Consider the following 23,848-nt stretch of genomic DNA (forward strand, 5'->3'; position numbering starts at 1 on the left):
GACCAGCAAAGTCCATGGAATCACTTAACAAGATAAACCTCCTCCCTTGATTTGAAGCTCTTCCTGTATTTTAAACCTGCCTCTGCTTTATTTTATAACAAAAACGTTACATCTGAAATATATGAAAAATGGTTGCAGGAATTGGATAGGTCTAGTTTAATGAAAAGAAGGAGTGGGGTGACATGATTCTAAGGTGCCTTATTCTTGAATCTCTAAAGAATCACAGGTCAGGAAAGATCTGGACTCTAGAAAGAGTGCAGAGAAGAGCAACAAAGAGGATTAGGGGACTGGAGGCTAAAACATAGAAAGAACGGTTGCAGGAACTGGGTATGTCTAGTTTAATAGAAAGAAGGACTAGGGGAGACATGAGAGCAGTCTTCCAATATCTCAAGGGCTGCCACAAAGAAGAGGGAGTGAAGCTATTCTCCAAAGCACCTGAGGGCAGGACAAGAAGCAATGGGTGGAAACTAATCAAAGAGAGAGACAACTTAGAACTGAGGAGAAATCTCCTAACAGAACAGTTAATCAGAGGAACAACTTGCCTACAGAAGCTATGGATGCTCCATCACTAAAGGTTTTTAAGAAGAGATTGGACAACCATTTGTCTGAAATGGTATAGGGCAGTGATGGCGAACTTCTCTTGGCTCACGTGCCATAAGAGGAGGGAGCACAGGGGGGTCGTGTGCAGGCATGCCACACCCATAATGCAACTCACAACCCACCCACCCCCAGTGTGCATGCGCGGATAACAGGCACTCCCCCCTCCCATATTTTCACCCTCCCCAGGCTCCAGAGGCTTTATAGGAGCCTGGGGAAGGTGAAAACAGCCTCCCTGCCCCCTCTCCAACCCGGAGGCCCTCTGGAGGCTTCAGGGACCTTAGGAGGCTTCCCTGAAGCCTCTGAAGGACTAAATGTTTAGTCCTCCGGAGCCTTCAGGAAAGCCTCCTGAAGATCCCTGAAGCCTCCGGAGTGCTTAAACCGACCCTACAAGCAAACCGGAAGTCCATTCCCAAACTTCCGGTTTGCCCATAGGGGCGGTTTTTTGCACTCCAGAGGCTTCAGGGAAGCTCCTGAAGCTTCCAAAGAGCCTCCGGGGTGGTGGGGGGAGAGGCTTTTTTCACCCTCCCCAGACTCCTATAAAGCTTCTGGAGCCTGGGGAGGGCAGAAAATGGCTTTAAAAAAGTCTGAAGTCAGCTGGCCAGCGAGTGCATGCGCACTGGCCAGCTGACAGGGCAACACCTCACATGCCTTGACAAATGGCTCCATGTGGCACGCATGCCATAGGTTCACCATCCCGGGTATAGGGTGTCCTGCTTGATGAAGGGGTTGGTCTAGAAGACCTCCAAGCTCCCTTCCAACTCTGTTATTTTGTTTATCTTGCTAGAAAACTGGTGTCTTATAATCACTGATGTATCTGGATCTGCATGGGATTCCCAAATGATTGAATCCATTTTTACCTTTTTATGTACCACATGATACTAAATGAGATTAAAAGGTCCTGTTGGCATTAAACTAATTTTAAGTCTTTTAAAAACTCAACGGAGCCTCTCTTTTTAATACAATTGTTCATCGTGAATTAGTATGGAAATCTCTTGAGGAAGATGCTGATTTGCTTGCCCACAAAAAACTTACGGTACCTTCAGAAAGGGGATTATCATATATTACTGGAAGAGAATAAAATACTTTTTAACCAGTTGTTTCATCACCCAGTTCTAAAATCAGAAAATAGGAGAAAAATAACCCCCCCAAAAAGGATGCTTTTCTTAAAGTTTACTTCTAGTGTATTGTTTGAAATTATTCAATGTGATAGTTTCTCATACAGAAGATAGAACAAGCCTGGGTCTACCCTTTAAGAGATCCTTAGTCCTCAGCAATAAGACACTAGTTTGGGACATGCACGTATTTATTTATTTTTACATTTGGATTTTGCCCCCATCCAAAAAAAAATTATCAGGAGACAGGTTGAGATCTTTTTCTCAGATGGAAATGAAATGTGAATTAGAGTGAAGTTAAACATTCCTGACATTCAAGGGCAAGAAATTACGGTACACTTAAAAAAAAAAAAATCCACCCTCCATGGTCTAGAATGATATGGGGCCAATTATTCTTTTCATAACTGGAAAGAACATTTGTCTCCAAAGTTGATTCAATCAAAACAAATTAAGCAGGTGTCATGCACCAACAGTTCATTTGATCCTGTGGGATAAACAGATGGATGAGTACACAAATCCTCTCTTCCTGGTTCATTCTGAGAACTTGCACAAGCTGGCAACAGACTCCAGCAAAGCAATTAGTTTGACTCTGTGCTGGCTGTTAGTCAGATCTCAAGGTGCCTATCCAGAGAAGAAGAGGACTTTCGCGAGAGTTTGTGTATGATCCAGAAGTTTGTGTCACCAAACTAATCAATGGAATATAAGCATGTCAGGGTTTAGAACAAGAAACATGATGGATGGGATCCCTAATAACCTTCCCTAAAAGCTTTTAATGTGATCAAGAAAATAAAAAAGATTACATACACTCCAGAATAATCCCATTAGCCGAATTTAATTTTACTGAAATTGATATCTAAATAGCATTAAATCAACCTTAGGGTTTTGTTTTTTTTGTCCTAGGACCTAGGCCCACCTAATTTATTATCCTGTTCTTTTTCAGATTTTGGAAGTCCTTCAACGTGGCTGGAAAAATGTTGCACATCTTGTTGAGGTGCTAAATATTACAAAAGATAGAAAGAGCTGATTGATTCTTTTAGAAAAAAAATAGTACCTAGCTGGAATGGATCCTGTTTTGGGAAAAATGAAGTTGTAGTTGGTGTTCAGAACAGAAATAGGTTAAAGCTTGGGTTTAGCCACATAGCTATCACCATCCGCTGCCCAGAATGTCACTAGTTGGAACTGATGGATATGTCTAGTTCAACTGCAATATTTCAAAACAATGAATTCTGACGTTAGAAACCTTCCAAATGAATTTTCTAAACATAATATCTCCTCTCCTTTTACATTATGAACCTTCTGAATGGTACCTTGGTGCTCATCGTTGTTTCCGGGCAGTTCAATGAGTACCAAAAAAATTTTTCACATAAGGAATAAGATAGTGAGTCACAAGGCAGCTAACACTGACAAGTTCTAGCTTGTGTGTGGAGTACCAAACAAACAATGAGTACCAGGACAAAATTTTCACATCAAAATGTGTTCAGTACCAAATTCAATGAGTTTCAAAGCAGCTGAGTACCAAACTATCACTGTATATACAAATACAGGTAGTCCTCAACCTACAAACACAATTGAGCCCAAAATGTATGTTGTTAAGTGAGACATTTGTTAAGTGAGTTTTGCCCCATTTTACAACCTTTCTTGACACAGTGGCACAGTGGTTAGAGTGCAGTACTGCAGGCTACTTCTGCTGACTGATGGTTGCCTGAAATTTGGCAGATCAAACTTCACTGGCTCAAGGTTGACTCAGCCTTCCATCCTTCCTAAAGAAACCATCTTTGGATCCAGCTGTCCTTAATAGTTATCGCCCGGTCTCCAACCTTCCCTTCCTGGGGAAGGTTGTTGAGAAGGTGGTGGCCTTCCAGCTCCAACGGTCCTTGGAGGAAGCAGACTACCTAGACCCCTTCCAGTCAGGCTTCAGACCCGGCTACAGCACAGAAACCGCTTTGGTCGCATTGATGGATGATCTCTGGAGAGCCAGAGATGAAGGACATTCCTCCATCCTGGTCCTCCTTGACCTCTCAGCGGCTTTCGATACCGTCGACCATGGTATCCTTCTGCGACGACTGCGGGAGGTGGGAGTGGGAGGCACCGTGCTACGGTGGTTCTCCTCCTACCTCTCGGACAGGTCGCAGTCGGTGTTAGTGGGGGGGCAGAGATCGTCCCCTAGGCCCCTAAATTATGGGGTGCCTCAGGGTTCGGTCTTATCCCCCCCTACTATTCAACATCTACATGAAACCGCTGGGAGAGATCATCCGCAGGCACGGGATTAGATACCATCAATATGCGGACGATACTCAATTGTATCTGTCCGCCCCGTGCCAACTCAATGAAGCGGTAGATGTGATGAGCCGGGGTCTTGAGGCCGTTATGGGCTGGATGAGGGCTAACAAGCTTGTGCTCAACCCAGAAAAGACCGAGTGGCTGTTGTGTTTCCCTCCCAAAGATCTGACTAGTATACCATCACTCAGGCTGGGGGGTCAAATTGTATACCCCTCAGAGAGGGTTCGCAACTTGGGAGTCCTCCTGGATCCGCAGCTGTCATTTGACCACCACCTAACGGCTGTGACCAGGGGGGCATTCGCCCAGGTTCGCCTGGTGCGCCAGTTGCGACCCTACCTGAATCGGGAGGCGCTCACAACAGTCACTCGGGCCCTAGTGATCTCCAGGCTGGAATACTGCAATGTGCTCTACATGGGGCTGCCCTTGAAGAGCATCCGGCGACTTCAGCTAGTGCAGAACGCAGCCGCGCGAGTGATCGCGGGTGTACCTCGATTCACCCGCATAACACCTATCCTCCGCGAGCTGCGCTGGCTACCTGTCGATCTCCGGATGCGCTTCAAGGTGCTACTAATCACCCATAAAGCCCTACATGGCAGTGGATCTGGATACTTGAGAGACCGCCTTCTGCCAATTACCTCCCTGCGACCAATAAGATCACATAGATTAGGCCTCCTCCGTATTCCATCGGCCAGCCAGTGTCGGCTGGCAACCACAAGGAGGAGGGCCTTCTCAGCAGTAGCCCCGGCCCTTTGGAACGAGCTCCCTGTGGAGATTCGTACCCTCTCCACCGTCCAAGCCTTCCGCACAGCCCTGAAGAACTGGCTCGCCCGTCAGGCCTGGGGATAAGGATAATTGCCCCTCCCGAATGTTGTATGGATGTTGCCTACTATTTTTAGTATATGTCTCTATTTTGTTGTCTGTATCCCCCCTTCCTAGTTTTATGTGAGCCGCCCTGAGTCCCCTCAGGGAAAAGGGCGGCCTACAAATTCTAATAAACTATATTAAAACTATAAACTAAACTATGGTAAAATGAGGACCCACATTGCTGAGGGCAAGAGGCTGACTCTGTAAACCACGTAGGGAGGATTGTAAAGCACTGTGAAGCGGTATGTAAGTCTAAGTGCTATTGCTAAGTAGGTAGGAAGGAAGGAAGGAAGGAAGGAAGGAAGGAAGGAAGGAAGGAAGGAAGGAAGGAAGGAAGGAAGGAAGGAAGGAAGGACGGAAGGAAGGGATTGTAATGGCACAGTGCTTAGAATGCAGTATTGCAGGTAAACTCTTCCCACAGCCTGGAGTTGGATCCTGGCTGGCTCAAAGTTGACTCAGCCTTCAATCCTTCCAAGGATGGTAAAATGAGGACCCAGATTGCTGGGGACAAGAGGCTGACTCTGTAAACCACTTAGAGAGGGTTGTAAAGCACTGTAAAGCAGTATATAAGTCTAAGTGCTATTGCTATTTGTTAAACAAATCACTGCAGTGTAAAATTAGGAAAACCATTGTTAAGTGAGTCTGGTTTCCCCATTACCTTCGCTTGTCAAAAGGTCGCCAAAGGGGATCATGTGACCCCAGGACACTGCAACCGTCTTAAAGATGAGTCAGTTGCCAAGCATCTGAATTTTATTTACATAACCGCGTGGATACTGCAACGGACACCAATGTGAAAAATAGCCGTAAGTCAATTTTTTTCAGTGCTGTTGTAACTTTCAATGGTCACTAAACAAACTGTTGTAAGTTGAGGACTACCTGTAATGAAAGTGTTGGTCAATGAGCCTGTCCTTGCATGATGTCACTAAGCAAATGGAAAGGACATGCGAGAAAACTTGACTTGTAGTTAACAAGCTGCTGGTCACCCAGTCAGCGTACTCACGGCAACAGAAGGGAAATCACTTGTGTATATATTATATTAGCTTTAATATGGAGTTGGATTTGGATTTTATTCAATTTGTAGGCCGCCCTATTCCCCGAAGGGACTTAGGGCGGCTGAACAAAAGCCAAGGGAGGGGAAATTACAAAAAGTAAGACAGAAACAATCAGACAATACGAACAACTTAAAAGCACAACAGACACAGCAAATTCGTGTAGGGGGGGAACTCAACCCCAGGCTTGCTGGGACAGCCAGGTCTTCACGGCCGTCCGGAAGGCCTGAAGGGTGGAGAGGGTCCGAATCTCCATGGGGAGCTCGTTCCAAAGGGCCGGAGCAGCCACAGAGAAGGCCTTCCTCCGAGTAGTCGCCAGCCGACATTAGCCGGCAGATGGAATACGGAGGAGGCCTAATCTGTGGGATCGAATGGGTCTGTGGGAGGTAATCGGCAGAAGGCGGTCTCTCAAGTACTCAGGTCCAATACCATGTAGGGCTTTATAAGTAATAACTAGCACCCTGAAGCGTATCCGCTTCAGGGTGATATCACACATCATCATTGAGCTCTGTTGCTCTTTCATCTCCGGCTCAACATGATGAAAACAAGTGGTCAACCATCAGCCTCTCTGCTTTGCCTGCCATCTATTAGTGGTTGGTGATGCATGGCATGTACTTTGTAATTCATTGAGGTAATGGCCAATAAACATTTACTTTGGAAAAGCTTTACACCAAAGAGAAAGGCCACCGGAGTGAGAGAGCTCTCTGACCGTCAACTTCAATCGGTATAAATTACAGACTGTGTGCTAAGGATAAATTCCAACTAGCAACTGAGCAGTAATATCTTTTATAGGACATCCCAAATGGTAAGTCATTGTGCAGTCCTGAAAAAATTACAGGTTAAATTATTTACAGTTCTCTTCGGGAGATTTGCAGCTGACACTACACACAGTTACAATAGAGAGACACAGAGAGAGGGGGAGAGAGGGAGAGGGAGAGAGAGACCCTAAATGAAAGTGTTATTATCTGATAATGAAAGCTTTGATGGACTTGGTATTTGAATAAAATGCAATGAAGAAAAAAGAAAAATTGCTAGAGTATTTGCGAATAGCAATAGCAATAGCAGTTAGACTTATATACCGCTTCATAGGGCTTTCAGCCCTCTCTAAGCGGTTTACAGAGTCAGCATATTGCCCCCAACAACAATCCGGGTCCTCATTTTACCCACCTCGGAAGGATGGAAGGCTGAGTCAACCCTGAGCCGGTGAGATTTGAACAGCCGAACTGCAGAACTGCAGTCAGCTGAAGTAGCCTGCAGTGCTACATTTAACCACTGCGCCACCTCGGCTCCATAATTGTTTGACAGAGGTGGTGATACAAGCAGAACCTGGAAGGAACAACTGGGATTTCAGATGATGGGGTGAATTTTGTGTAGCCCACTTAATTTGGCTGCAAATATGCTGAACCCTGAACAAACCCGAAGACCGAGCATGTGCAATATGCTAACGAACCAGAATAAGGAACCTACGAACATAGAACAGAATCATAGAGTTGGAAGGTACCTTGGAGGTCTTCTAGTCCAACCCCCTGCTTAAGCAGGTGATCCTACACCCTTTCAGATAAATGGTTATCCAGTCCCTTTATGAAAGAAGCCAGTGATGGAGTCCTTAACATTTTCCTGTCCATGCAAAAATAGTCATATGTTTATATCAGCATGACCATTCATCATTTTAAAGCAAGGAATTGAACCTAGACCATATGGCATCAGATTGCTATATCCCCCTGCATTTAACACATTTCAAGAATCCTGAAAGACAGTTTCCTTCCAGGCTGACAGAAACACATATCCATTTAATCAGGCCATTCTGCCTTAAGGTAGGAGTGATGCAATGGCCTAGAGGTAGAGCTCTCACCTCACAATCAGGAGGCTGTGAGTTTGATCCTAGGTAGAGGTCGATATTTCTCTCTCTGACCACACTGAGAATATATCTGCTGAACAAATTTCTGCATTGATGACAGGAAGGGCATCTACTTAGGCAGAAAACCCTATACCACTTCAGATGGTTAACCAACATCTTCTTAAAGACTTCCAGTGTTGGAGCATTCACAACTTCTGGAGGCAAGTTGTTCCACTGATTCATTGTTCTAACTGTCAGGAAATTTCTCCTCAGTTCTAAGTTGCTTCGCTCCTTGATTAGTTCCCACCATTGCTTCTTGTCCTGCCCTCAGGTGCTTTGGAGAATAGCTTGACTCCCTCTTCTTTGTGGCAACCCCTGAGATATTGGAACACTGCTATCATGTCACCCCTAGTCCTTCTTTTCATGTGAATTTACTAAGCATGTACTAAACACCAGCATACTTCTTTACTTCATTGCAAAATAATCTGCTAACATGATACTTGCAGTTTTGGTTTAGGTTTATCAAAGAACAATTTTTCTTCCCCAGTTCCTGCTTTTATGCTGCAAAGAAGTTGGGAAAACGCCTTATCAAATCTTCCTTTCCATTTCCTCGGATCATCCATTTTATTATTTATTACTTGTCACCTGTTCCCCATTGTTTCCAGGTTTCCTTTAAACTTTAAAGGAATAGATTGCGGCAGCTAAACAAAACTCCAAAAGACGGCAACTGCTTCACAAACAGATAAACGGCAGAGACGGATAATAGACATTAGCCATTTTACAAGTGGTAACCAGAGCTGCTGGCCAAATATATCTCCCTAACATGATTCCTGGAATGGGAAAAGGAAGGTGGCTTGAATTCATTTCACCTAGCTTTGCAGCCTAATGAGATGCTGGCCAAGAGTGAAGCAGAATGATTATATATCAACTCACTTACTCCTGTTCCAAGTGATAAACCATAAATCTGCCCATAGTTTTTAGCCAGCCAGTTGCAGCATCCAAGGTTCCAGCAAGCCATTCACATCCAACATTAACGTGCCCAGGGTGACATCCAACCAACAATCAAGCCCAGTCATCAATGGTGAGACATACATAAGAAAGAGATCTTCAGGGCTAAGGTTAGACTGCCCACCTCAGCTATTCTAGTAGAACATCAAGCTTCTGATTACCCCGGGCATTTATATTCCCCCTCACTAGTGCAACTGAGACTCTATAGACTGGATTTATTTATAGAGCTTATGAAAGTTGGACCATAAGAAAGGCTGAGCACCAAAAATTGAGGCCTTTGAACTATGGTGCTGGAGAAGACTCGTGTGAGTCCCTTGGACTGCAAGGCAATCAAACCAGTCAGTCCTAGAGAAGATCAACTCTGACTGCCGTTCAGAAGGCCAGATCCTGGAGATGAAACTCCAATACTTTGGCCACCTAATGAGAAGGAAGGACTCACTGGAGAAGAGCCTCATGCTGGGAACGATGGAGGACAAAAGAAGAAGGGGATGACAGAGAAGGAGGTGGTTGGATGGAGTCACCGAGGCAGTAGGCATGAGCTTAAATGGACTGCAGAGGATGGTAGAGGACAGGAAGATCTGGAGAAACGTTGTCCATGGGGTCGTGATGGCTGGGACACGAATTCGCAACTAACAACAACAAATCTCACATAATAGCAATAGTACTTAGAGTTATACACTACTTCACAGTGTTTTACAGCCCTCTCTAAGCGGTTTATAGAGTCAGCCTCTTGTCCCCAACAACCTAGGTCCTCATTTGACCCACTTCAGAAGGATGGAAGGCTGAGTCAACCTTGAGCCTGGTGAGATTTGAACTGCCAAATTGCAGTCAGCCAGCAGTCAGCAGAAGCAGCCTGCAGTACTGCACTCTAACCACTGCGCCACCATTGCTTAAATCTTTGCACATTTAGGTAACATGTCCTAAAACCCACAACTTTGGAAGCTGCAAAAAGATGGAAGCAGCAAAAAGATGCAAAACGATCGAATGAAACTCTGTTCTTTTTCAGGTCAAGTTCTTCTCCTGGCATTCCTGTATGGACTGAGCTTGTGTTTAACTGGGTCAGTTAAAGATAAAGTGACCACATTCACAGACAACACTGGTTGATATAAGCTTGGAGGTTATTTGGTAGCTGAATATGTTCTAAAAGCTCAATTCATTTAATTGGCTCATGATTCACCGTATAATGAGAATTCAGAAAAGAGATAAACGGGTTGAGGATTTTTTTTTTTGGAACAGCGCCATTGTCTTAAGACACTGATGATCCAGAATAATTTACATATTTTTTTGGGTACCAGTATAATTATCAATGCCTTTTTGACTAGCAATACCTGAAATAATTATCCTGAAGCACAAGATAAGAGTTTCATTTAAAGGTACAAGAAAAATTCAGAAATAATATTAAGATATAGAAGTCTAGATATTTGGTTTGGTTTGGTTTTTTTTTTTTTTTTTACAAAGGTTACATGGCATTTAAATGACATCCAATTAAAGGCCAGGTGAGTTTCCCTGGGGAGGAAGTTAGAAGCGCTACTGTAAAATGCAACTCCTTTGCAAACCTTAAGCTAGAAATTATCTCCTAAACCTTTGCAGGATTATATTAGATTTAAAAGGATAAGATGGCGTTTGTGATATCCCGAGATGAAGTGTGTTTTGATTGACCGTTGCTGTTCCAAATTAGGTGGAAGGCTCTACACGGGTATCACCGCTAAGTAATTATAAAATAGAAATGTCATTACCGTTGAATGAGATAATTCATCTGATTTATCAGGACGCCAGCCGCTTCGCTGTCAGGATAGATAAAATAATGTAGCGGTGGAGAGAATCTGCATACATTACATTGACAGAATTAGTCACCTTGAATTAAAACACAATTCCTTCAAAGAAGCAGTAAAGAGGAAGAGAAATTAGAGGTGAAGATAATCACCAAACAAAGCTATCTTCAACCACGCAACTAGAAAACATGGACTGGGGTGGGGGGGACTAGCATTGAATAAACAGGTCAATGGCCATGGGAATAATTGTATAAAAAGGATTTGGCATTTTAAAGGATAGGAATTAGAGGAGAAAGTGAGCTTGGCCATATAGGTAGTCCTTGTCTTACGACCAAAATTGAGCCCAAAAATTCTCCTGCTCATGTGAGACATTTGTTAATTGAGTTTGGCCCCATTTTATCACCTTTCTTGCTACAGTTGTTGAAAGAATCACTGCAATTGTTGAGTTAATAACACAGTTGTTAAGTGAATCTGTCTTCCTTCCTGACTTTTGTCTGTTAGAAGGTCGCAAAAGGGGATCGCGTGGCCCCAGGACATTGCAACCAACATAAATTCATGCCGTTTGCCAAGCCCGCCATCCTGGACCCAACGTTTGGGAAGCCAGGCTCTGCCTGTCACAAGCCAGGACAAAGGGTGAGTGATGGAGGAGTAACACCTCCTTAAAAAACTTTGGTCCAGCTGGCCCGGCTGGTAGCACTTCATAAGGGCCCCTTTCCAGGGTTACAGGAGAAGATGGTCAATGGTTTCCAAGGCGGACGAGGGCTCTACACCCCAACGGCAGATAAAGCGGCAGAATGATCTTCTAGGGGAAGGGAAACTCTGATTACAAACCTCCACTGCCTTGTGGCTCTATCCACTTCTGGAAAAGGCTTCAGGAGTCAACCTTGAGGCAAAATCCAGAGCCGGAGTCCCAGAAGCAATTCGTGACTGTGTACAACCACGTTCTGGTAACTCCTGCGATGCAGTTAGAACCAATTGTATCAGCTCCAACTATTTCAGTGACATGGAGAGGGGGGATCTGCTGTTTAGCTAACAGTCTATCCTCCATATTAATCTACCCAGGCCTCGTGCTCTGGAGAGGACACTCCAGCTTTACCTCTTTCCAGAGCACGATACCACCGTCTTTTGAGACTGAAGGATGCCAATGCAATGCCAAGCATCTGAATTGTGATCATGAGACCATGGTGATGTCACCATGAAGAATAGTGAAGAATGCAGAATGGTCATAAGTCACCTTTTTGAAGAATGGTGAAGAATGGTCATGTCACTTTTTTCAGTGCTGTTGTAATTTTGAAGGGACACAAAAAGAACTGTTGTAAGTCGAGGGCCACCTGTATTGAATCCCAAGCTGGATAATGATTGAGGATTTTCACTTTATTTCTGTTTTTTTTAAAAAAAAAAACACACCTTCTCTTTATATTAAGAGTTATGTAGGCAGACGGTGAGGTCTATCTCTCTGAGTGCTGAAAATGCCCTGTGTCAATTGAATTTGGCTGATGGAACATGAGAATGTCATTTTCTTTATTAAAAGAAAAAAAGAACTCTCAGAATCGACCAATCTTTTCAATATTGGGATGGAAAGTACACGGGATTTAGGAAATGAAAACACAAGGGAACAAGAAATGAGCATTTTCATTTAGAATTGTACCAGTTCACTGACTTTGCAGACATAATCTAACAAAAATAAAAGCAGCATTTAGGCCATAATGACTCATTGGGAGTTTATGGAGGTGGCCCAGTAGATGGTCTACAGGTGAGGTCTACTAAGAATGGTTGCATCTCTAAGCAGGGTAGACAGTGGTGCCACTAAGAAACCTTCTGGCATACTATCTGAGCTATGAAAGAGCCCTTGTGACAGTTGATTTATCAGGGAAAGAAGCTGTCAATTGATATTAAGGCTGAGATTGGTAGGGGAGGTTTCTGGGAGAGGGTAACAATAACACTTAGACTTGTATGCCACTTCGCAGTGCTTCATAGCCCTCTCCGAGCGGTTTACAGAGTCAGCCTATTGCTCGCAACAATCTGGGCCCTCATTTTACTGACCTTGCTGTCAGGGTTCTGACAAATGCCCTGATTAACTCATGAGCCTCAAGCAAAATTTCAAAAGAAATCCAGTTATTTATTAGAAACAACATGCCAGCACTCTTCCCAAGTGAAGTCAACTCTGCCACACGTGATTTATGGTTCAACTGTGACCCTGTTTCCCCCCTCCTCCCAGAGTGTGTAATTAATCACATTGTCCAATGAGGCGCTTTCACGGGCTGTAAAAAAACACACCTGGTAATCTGAGATCCAACCTTGAGAAAGTTATTCAGGGAATGTGCTTCTGAACATGGATCCATCGGTTCTCCTCACTTCCTGTCCATGGCAACTCGAGAGCAGACCATGACTGCTTTGCAAGTTGACACTCAGAAGGTTGGAAGGCTGAGTCAACCTTGAGCCGATCAGGATTGAACTCCTGACTGTGGGCAGACCTTGCCTGCAATAACCGCATTCGAAGCTCTGCACACCGCAAGTAGGAGGACGAAATTCCAGGATAGAGATTTCATACGGCCTTCAAGTCCAGCTGGCCCCAGTTGGGATGTAGCCATTCATAGCAACTGTCTATAGAAGGACTACAGATCTCTATAGATCTCTCATAGTTAATCAAAGCAGAAGTGGATGAAAATTTAGACTCCTTAGAAAGAGTCTTGGGGAAGACATTGTACTAACATCCTTAACAAAACTGACAATACATTATCGGGTTGAAGAGATGTGTTATACTACTTGACTGCTTGTTATTAGCCTAAGCCAAACCTACAGTACATCCAGATGAAACTGCAACTTGACAAAAACTGTTGCAAGCTAAAACTGGAATTCGGTATGAGAATGCATTGCTTCTCTTCTGCCTAGAAAGCCAATTTATATTTTCTCCTCTCCTAAATACTCAGCTTGGCAGCCATTCCATCCCCCCCCCTCCAACGGCTGAAATGACTAAGGACAGCTGATGAAATTTGCTATATCAAATTCACCCTCTCATCCATCTGCATCACAGTATCCTCTCCCCAGGCTGCTGGCTGCAAATTTTGGTCCAAACTCCAAAAAACGGCACAATAACACATCTAATAATGTATACGGCACCATCAACACCCATGGAGAGTTACCGAAGGGTAAGGAAAGATGGATCTGAAGGAAGCATGCCTAGAATTGGAATACTGGAAGATTGCAGTAGTGAAACAACAAAAATGACAAGTGATGGATTGGAGCAATGCTTTTACAGTAGCAATGGAATAATAGTGATTTTTGGAGCTCAGAGCGTTGACTGAGGATCACTTTCACCACTAAACTCTGAAGGAGAATCCAAAAACCTACAAGCCACTACGTTGATCTGCTTTGAGAATATGCAACCTTTTTGTAGTCAAGGTCCATACTACCATTATTGTTGATTTAACAAGCAATATAGAACCCATGATTTGATCAACTATGATTCAGTCAAGTAAAGGGGAAAATCTCTCAGGACACAATTAAACAATAAAGAATCATTAAGAGATAGAACAGAATTTGGAAATCATTCATAGGCACTCTATATTTGCAAGTTAGAAAGAGATACAAATCCCTCCGTAACAGAATCCTATTCTGTATTTCTATGCACGTTTCTATGTAAATTGCCATTTTTAACTTTGAAACCTATATGAATATAACTTTAGGTGAAGGTAAAGGTTCCCCTTGCACATGCACGCTAGTCATTCCCGACTCTAGGGGGCGGTGCTCATCTCCGTTTCAAAGCCAAAGAGCCAGCGCTGTCCAAAGACATCTCTGTGGTCATGTGGCCGGCATGACTAAATGCCAAAGATACACGGAACGCTGTTACCTTCCCACCAAAGGTGCTTCCTATTTTTCTACTTGCATTTTTACGTGCTTTTGAACTGCTAGGTTGGCAGAAGCTGGGACAAGTAACTGGAGCTCACTCCATTATGCAGCGCTAGGGATTCGAACCACTAAACTGCTGACCTTTCAGATTGACAAGCTCAGTGTCTTAGCCACTGAGCCACCATTTGTCAAATGTGTGTGGATATACAAGTGCACATACAAACGCCCTGGAGCCACCTTTGATTAGAGTCTTCAGGACTGCCACAGCAACAGTTGAGCAGACTGTGAGAATGGGAAGGGAGAGGGTAGAATGATGTGGCATGTAATCATAAACAACATTCTTTCCCTTGGGACCTTGGGACTCAACAGCACCTGGGGAGGAGTCACTGGACTTTGGCTGAACTTGAGACAGTGACCTGATTGGGCCATGTGATGCAGATGGGAATGGAAGGGGATGGATCTTTGATTTTGGTTTTGGGTGGGGAAAACATGGGGACCTCAGATTCCAGTTTCCCCCAGATATGTCAATATGACTGTCAGGCCTGCAGCCATCTTTTCTTTTGGATCTTTGGCTTGCCACACATTCTATTATTCTACTATGCATTTTCTATTGTGGGGAAATGGGAGTGGGGGATTGTACAGCATTAGATGCTATGTAGCCATAACAAAATTCTTTCTAGAAAGCCAAGGTCATCCTTTGTCTTTGCACCTCTGCACCTGAGCGGAACAGGATGGGTGGAAGCTGCCAGCATGGCAGTGGAAGATTGGACCATGGGATGGACTTGTGGGTGTGGGGGCAAGTTCTTGAACTTTCAACTGAGTGGGGGAAACTGGGAAGCTTTCGGATTCAGGTTTTCCCAGATGTGCCAACATGGCTCTCTTAATCAATGGGAACTTTGAGGAATGCTTTGCCTTGGATTCTGATTTAATTTTAGATGCTAATTGGAGCGCTGACAATGACATCTCTAATAAATTATTGCTTTATTATTATTATTGCCTCTGAGTTTTGATTCTGTTGGGAGTGTTACTTGGAACCCTGACGTACTCATCCTGATTGTTTTAGCAAATTGTTGCTTTTTCCAGACTGAAGATTATTCTTTTTTTTTAATAAATAAAAATCCTTTGGAACTGTGCAAAGGATGGTAATAGACAAATCTCAAGACAGAGTTGGTGCCGTGATTATGTGCTTGTTTAAATCAGTAAATTCTGTGCTTTTCACATCTGCAAATAACAGGCAGAAGCTACCTAATTATTCTCTCATCATGGAGATGCGGTGATGGAAATAGCTTCTCCTCGACATTTTTGCCCAGTGTGCAGATGTTTAAAGGCACAGATTTTAACTATGGAAAGAGGTGATAGCAGCCAGGCAGGAAGGCAGGTTATTTATTTGGGACAATAGTGATGAATCAGCCCAAGTGACAACTCAGTGAATAAGTTTGAAGTTATTAGAACGGGGGTGTCAAACTCAATTTCATTGAAGGCCGTATCAGGGTTGTGTTTGAGCTCAGAGGGCCGGGAGTGAGGTGGGCATGGCCAAGGTGGGTGTGGCTGGGGTGCATTCTCCCCCCCCCCTTGTATTCAAAACAGCTATTCCAGACAAAGGGAGATTTACTTTTTGGTACAAATAGTCTCAATTCCATAATACAGATATTAAATAGCAATAGCATTTAGATTATATACTGCTTCACAGTGTTTTACAGTCCTCTCTAAGCAATTTACAGAGTCACCCTTTTGCCCCCAGCAATCTGGGGGCACCTCGGAAAGATGGGAGGCTGAGTCAACCTTGAGCCTGATGAGATTCGAAGTGCCAAATTGCAGGCAGCTGGAAGTCAGCAGAAGCAGCCTGCAGTACCACACTCTAACCACTGCGCCACCACCGCTCATCCAAATTCAGCTGATCCAAATTCAGACGCTTGGCAGCTGACTCATATTTGTGACGGTTGCTGGGCCCTGCAGTCATATCATCCCCTTTTGCGACTGTCTGAAAAGCAAAGTCAACGGGGAACCCAGTTTCACTTAACCACCAAGTGACTAATTTAACAACTGCAGGGATTCACTTAATAACTGTGGCAAGAAAGGTTGTCAAATGGGGAAAAACTCACTTCATAAATGTCTCACTTAACAACAGACATTTTGGGCTCAATTGTGGTCGCACGTCGAAGACTACCTGTACGTGATATCACTGAGACATCTACTGGATGTCTGCAGTCAGAAACGGCAGCCGTAAAGTTTGCTTTACCAAGAATATATATCTTATTTTTTAACAACCCCATAATCCCTTGCGGGTTGGAATCTGGGCAACTGAATGGAGCTGAATGTTTTAATGGTCGGATGCCCTTCCTGTCGCCAATGTGGAGCTTTGTACAGCAGATACATTCTCATTGTGCCTGGAGAGAGAGAAATATCTGCCTCTACCTAGGATCGAACTCAGTCTCCTGATGGTGAGGTGAGAGCTCCACCTCTAGGCCACCGTAGCACTCAACCGACTTAGTATATATGCAGAAGTCAGTTTCAATTTGCACTTGGAGTTTTTGGGAAGCGGATTGTTGTATGAATATTTCTATATTTATTTAAACTACTGTTAGCATTAAACTCTAAAATCGTTAGAAAGACGGGCTGTCTTTACCACCACCACCCCTGTGGATATTTTATGGCTCAGGGTGCTTACTCTAGATTCGAAGGCCATTATTTTCTAAGTACAGCAAAATTCCCATGAGTGCTGTGAAATCAAAATCATTGGCATACTTCAGTCTCAAAAGACAATGGTATCGTTCCAATTTAATAAGTCAAACATCTTAGCACATCTGTGGAATCCCAATTCTGAAAGTTACCTAGGATTCTCATCCAGTCGAAAGTTCATAATCTTATCCCCACACCCATAAATCCATCACATGGTCCAATCTTCTTCCATGCTGGCATCTCCACCCAGCTGCTTCCAGTCAGGTGCAGAAGTGCGGAGACAAAAGGGCTTCTAGAAAGGAATCACAACAACACATTCCACAATTCTACTCCTTTCTATTCCCCCCTCCCAACTACTACACTAATGAAACAGCATAATGAAATAAGAGAGAGTGTGGCAGGCCAAAGATCCTAAAAGGGATATAATTGCAGGCCTGACATGTGCTCTGGAAAGAAGTAAAGCTGGAGTGTCCTCTCCAGAGCACGAGGTTTGGGTAGATTAATACGGAGGATGAACTGTTACCAAGCAGCAGATCCTCCCCTCTCCACGTCATTGAAATAATGCAATGGAACAGCAGAGCCGATACGATTGGTCCCATCTGCGTCACAGGAGTTACCAGAACTGTTGTACACAGTCACGAACTACTTCCGCAACTCCGGCTCCGGATTTTGCCTCGAGGTTGACTCCTGAAGCCTTTTCCAGGAGTGGATAGAGCCACAAGGCAGTGGAGGTTTGTAATCAGAGTTTCCCTTCTCCTAGAAGATGGTTCTGCTGCTTGATCTGCCGTTGGGGCGTAGAGCCCTCTTCCGCCTTCAAAACCGTTGACTGTCTTCTCCTGTAACCTGGAAAGGGGCCCTTATGAGGGGCTACCAGTTGGGCCAGCTGGACCAAGGTTTTTTTAAGAAGGACCCTTTGTCCTGGCTTGGGACAGGCAGAGCCTGGCTTCCCAAACGTTGGGCCCAGGATGGCGGGTTTGAAACCAAAATACAGGAAAAAATATAACCAAACTAGGAAACATCTTAATAGTTCTGATGAAAAAACAGCAACAACGCAAGAGTGGGGTTTATGGGTTGCTTGTCCTTTGAGAGGCTCAAAAGCCAAAGTCCCTCTAATTAGGCCGAAAACCATATGAATTTTGATACCTTCATACAGAATTCATTGCTTTTTTTAAAAAAATGTATTTTAATAATCAACATTGTGAAATGCTTCTTAATTAATTGAATTGCTAATCGCCGTTCCGGCATATGGAGCAAAATTCCACCAGAGACGTATCCGTTTGGTGGAAGTGTAATAATGCAATCACGCAACAATTACAATGTGGATAGAAATTATAGGCTGCAGCTGGTTTGAATTTGTTGTTTTGACCTTTAACTGGAAAACGAATTCTAATAGACGTTTGGCTTCAACAATATGTTTAGTTTCCAAAGCAATATCAGGGCCCAAGTAGTTGAAATAATTGAGATGTAGCCTTTTTTTCCCCCTGGTCTTTTGAGATTTTAGCTTTGATCGTAATCATCTTTCCTTAACCTGGATTACTCCGGTTATATTCAACTGGATCTCTATATTCAACGGATCTAACTCAAATCCGCCATGGGCTAAAAACTGGTATCAGACGGATGAAAAAAAAATTAAGTGGATCAAAAAAAGGTGATATGGTTTGCTTAAAAATTGTTGCAAAAAAAAAAGATTGTACAATGGGTCAAAGTCATGTGGTTACCTGTTGTGACTCAGCAGAAACCTCCTGTGAGTTGTTTCGGGATGCAGGGCTGTCCAACTCACAGGAGAGGATAATGAGCAGCTGTGGCTCATTAGGATCTCCTCCTGTGGATAAAAGACTGATGGTGCCACGCCCTAGTTGCAGAAGTCAACATTCGTTCCATTCCATTCTGTTCCTGTTCTAGTCAAGTCTCTGTTTGCAATCATTGAGAAAAAGCACTTGGATAAGTGCTTTGATTTATATAAACCTGTTTTGCTGTAGTTTACTTTTGCCAGAGAATTTATCTGTGTTTATTTTGGACTCGCAGCCAGCAAGAGCCGGGACTGATAAAAACATTCCTTTGCAAGCTGTGTGTGGCTGTAGTTTCTGAATGGGCAAGGTGGGGGTCAGAACAGTTACCTGCTTAACTATCCCCAGAATTTACAACCATAATCTGGGCTCAGTTATGATTGTAGGTCAAGAACTCTATCTATACAAAAATTTGATTCATAAATAAATTATAGTTACTGTTGTGTAACAGTTACAGAAATGAAAAAAAAAAAAAAACAGCTTGAGGAATAGGAGCTCCAGGCCTAAAATCCAGTTGTAGAATTTCACTTTTTTTTCTGAAAATGATCTCATTTTTCTCCCACAAAATCATACAAAGAATTCCAGAAGGTCAGAGGTGGGTTCCTACCTGTTTGGTCCAGTTCGGCCAAATAGGTAGTAACTCTGGCGGACAAGTGACTCTACCGGTTCTATCCTCAGTGACGCCATCTTGATTTTCTCTTCTGCACATGGGCAGAACAATCTTCATTGGAAAAAAATCTAATTTTTATTCCTTTTTTAATGTTGTGTGCATGCGCAGATCGTTTTAAGTGCAAATGCGCATGCATTTGCATTTAAAACTTTTCGGGTGCCCAACCGGTAGTAATGGCGGCCAGAACCCACCCCTGCAGGAGGCGATTTGGTCATTATTTAGCAAAAAAACTGAAGAACACACATGACGCTGGATCTTTAGCCTTGCATTTTGTTTTGGAATGGGAGCTCCGTTCGCTGCAAAACAAATAAAAAAATCACAGAGCAACTAACCCAGGTAAGAATAAAACTGGTACATTAATGCAAGTGCACACATTTTAGAAGCCACAAATTTTCAGGACTTTCCTCTTCATTATGCCAGCATCTAAGAATAATTGCAAGATATTCTTCCCCTGGCCACCCATAACCTTATCGCTTCCTGGTATATGGGTTACTCCATCAGAGTTCTATTATAGGCAAAATTCTTCAAGAAGCCTTATGGAAACTGCTTTCCATCACAGTGATCAGCAATCCCTGAAGAGTAGTACGTACATACATACACACCAGTGGTGGGATTCAGCCAGTTCGCACCTATTCGGGAGAACTGGTTGTTGGAAGAAATCTCCTTTTGTTTTTTCCCACTTTACAGGGCTAATCCTGTAAGGAGGGCAGGAAGGAAACATTCTGGTATTGTTTCTAGCCTAATTTTGATTGCCCTGCTTACAGAAACTGCCTCTCTGGTTAAGCCTAATTACATTGTAAGAGCTAAGGCGAAGCGCCCATCGACCTGAGTGATGTTGAGTTGGCCACGCCCACCCAGTCACATGAACACTGAGCCCCGCCTACCCAACTGACCCAGCTGGTCATTAGGTCAGAGAACCGGTTGTTTAATTATTTGAATCCCACCACTGATACATACATACATACATACATACATACATACATACATACATACCAGAGGTGGGTTCCTACCAGTTTGCACCTATTCGGTAGAACCGGTTCATCAAATCTACCGAACCAGTTAGAAGAGGATCCACCAGTGGACCCGGAAAGCAGCCCACACCTACAGAAGAGATTCCAAAAAATTTTGAAACCCACCACTGGTCCTTGGATATGATTATTCTACACTATCATGCTCATATTTATAAAACTCAGTGCCTCTGTGAAAGGTAAGGATGACTACTGCGTTTGTGGTGCAATCAGAACATTGCGTGTATTGAAGTTGTTTTAACGCAAACCAAAGATGCCTTTAAAAAAACAAGTTTACATCCTATTCTTATGCATGCCAGTGCTGTGTGTGAGGTAATTTAAGGTGGTTCTGACAAGTGTCGTTGGCATCTTCATATCCGGTCACATGGGCAGCAAGCCACTCCCATCTGGTCACATGGGTGGCAAGCCACTCCCACAAAGGAGGCCACACCCACAGAGTAGGTTCAAACAATTTTTGAAACCCACCATACATACATACATACATACATACATACATACATACATACATACATACATACATACTGATTCTTATTTGGATGTACTTTTTCCGTCCTTGGAGGAAGTAAATCATCACTTTTAAAGGCATCAGCAAAGGCTTAGAGGATTGGGACAGTGACTGGGGGCAGGTGATAAATGCTAGCAGGTTTATGGTGGAATTTCTCATTTTCAGAAGTGAGGGGGTGGGAAGTGAGAAATGCAAATAAATGATAGAAACCTTGAGACCTGGCTCACTGCGGGTGGGTGGGAGGACATGAATGCAGCCAGGGCTACAACAGTGACTTCATACACAAAAATGCTGCCCTTGCATTTTTCAGTGGCAAACTAGGTCACTAATGATAAAAGGCACAGCCAACCCTTTGTCTTTGCAGTTTTAATAACATTGGCAGAAGATAAAGCAGTAGCATCACACCTTGTTCGTGCTGAAAGTTAGGGAGTGGAGCATGTAGCTTTTATTCTCACGAGTCTCTTTATAGTGTAGGGATGTCCAACTTTGTTTTTCAAATCTTCATTTGATCCAACTCCCAGAATTCCCCAGCCAGCATAATAAAGGGGTTTATTCAAATGACAATGTGTCTATATAATCTTGAATATTTTGAAAGTTCAGAATTTATTATCTGGCATCTCACTCTTGGTTAGGGATCAAGACATACAGTTCCTCTTACTCCTATAAACTAGAACCGTGATGGTGAACTTATGGCATGCATGCCACAAGTGGCACACAGAGCCCTCCGGGGCCAGGGGACACGTGGGGGGGGGTCGCATATGCATGCACTGGGGGAATGTGGTCACACATGCATTGCATGATGGGTGTCCATGCACTTTTGGAACACGATGACCAAAAGGTTAGCTATCACGGCGCTAGAAAAACAGACACAAAATGTTAAGTGTTACTGGAAATTTGGATTTTCTAAAAAGATGAGACTTCAGTGAAAATGGGACATAGCCATTTTTTAAAAAAAATTGAAAAAGATGGAATACAGATATGATCAAGCAAATGTGGAACCAGAAATATGCATATTCTTTACCCAGTGTTGGATTAGGATTTTCTAAGGAGCCAGGATGAGGAGAACTGCAACAGTAGCTCTAAAAATTACCTGCCTGTTGAAACTTGTTAACAAGGTGTGTGTGTGTGTGTTTGTGTGTGTGTGTTTGTGTGTCCGCGCGCGCTGGCAGTGGTACTGATTTCACAAATACTCTTTCATTGTACTCCATAATGGAAATGTTTAAATGGGTTGGCCCATCAGATGTCATCAAACATTTGAGCTACTTCATTTGTTCTGCCTTTCTGGCTGAAATGTCTTTTTCCTTATTGTTAGTAAACTTGCTCAGTTGTTTTTCTTGGCGTGTCTATTTTTTAAAAATGTTTTCTTCTTTTTAGTTTGTCTAGTCCAGTCAGCTCCTTCAGAAAGGTAGGAAAGGGCCTAGGAATATTAATGAAGATTAAAAACAAAAACATTTAACCCTTCTGTGCCAGAATGATTAGGTTGGAATTTTTCAATGACTCCTAGAGTTCAAAGCGCTCTTCATGTGCCTTATGACAATCAAGATATACGAAGGGGGTATTATTTAATGTATAACCAATGTATAATAAATTATCCTACTTTACCTATAAACCATTTGCCAATCCAGTAATTTTTGAACACATAACCCAATTGGGGCAGCCCTGGTACAAGATAGATCAAATCAGGAATAAAGAGATGAGAAATACTAGAATTCCATTTCATTCATATAGCCTGTGGTTTCATAATCTTGAAAACTCGATAGCATTTCTCCTTCTTTTCCCTTCTTGAAGACAGGCAATCTTGAGTTGCTTTCTCATGGTTTCTTGAACTAAGCTCATCTTTTTTATTCAAGATCATCTCTATGCACTTCTACACTACCAAACCCCGTCAAAGTCTTCATGACTATTCACATGAGATGTGAAACCAATCAAGCTATCCAACCCATTTTAGCCCAGCTGGTTCTTCACATAAGATTAGGATATGGTCCATCACCTTGCCAACAAAAGTGCGTATAGTCAAGGCTATGTTTTTTCCAGTTGAAATGTATGGCTGTGAAAGTTGGACCAGAAGGAAAGCTGAGCACCAAAGAATTGAGGCCTTTCAACTATGGTGCTGGAGAAGACTTTTGCAAGTCCCCTGAACTGTAAGGCGATCAAACCAGTCAGTCCTAGAGGAGATCAACCCTGATAGCTCTTTAGAAGGCCATACAAGTCTAATAAACTCAACTCAACTCAGATCCTGAAGATGAAACTCAAATACTTTGGCCACCAAATAAGAAACTCAAATACTTTGGCCACTAGAGAAGAGCCAAATGCTGGGAACAATTGAGGGCAAAAGAAGGGGACGACAGAGAATGAGGTGGCTGGAGTCACTGAAGCAGTAGGCATAAGCCTAAATGGACTCCAGAGAATGGTAGAGGACAGGAAGACCTGGAGGAACATTGTCCATGGGGTCGCAATGGGTCATACACAACTTTGCAACTAACAACAACAAATGGTCCAGTGGGTTCTGTCAACCAAGGATATTGCCTTGGCTAGGCCATGATTACGTTGCCCCTTCTAGTTGCTGCTTGAATCAGACATTCATCCTCATGTGCCCATCTCTTCTACTATAACCCAGATGCAGTTGAGTGGAGGGTTAGCTGAACAAACCTATGAACAGAAAATGAAAGAAGCAGCAGCAAATGCACTATTACAGACGAGACAAATCATCCTCAACCATTATTAAATTTTCAGCAGTACGAAAGGTCTGCCGTTTTATCCACCTCAGTAGCACAGCTTGAAGCTTTAATCAGGAAGCTTCATGACGTA

Source organism: Thamnophis elegans, chromosome 16 (assembly GCF_009769535.1).
Source record: "Thamnophis elegans isolate rThaEle1 chromosome 16, rThaEle1.pri, whole genome shotgun sequence".
In the NCBI taxonomy this organism is placed as follows: Eukaryota; Metazoa; Chordata; class Lepidosauria; order Squamata; family Colubridae; genus Thamnophis; species Thamnophis elegans.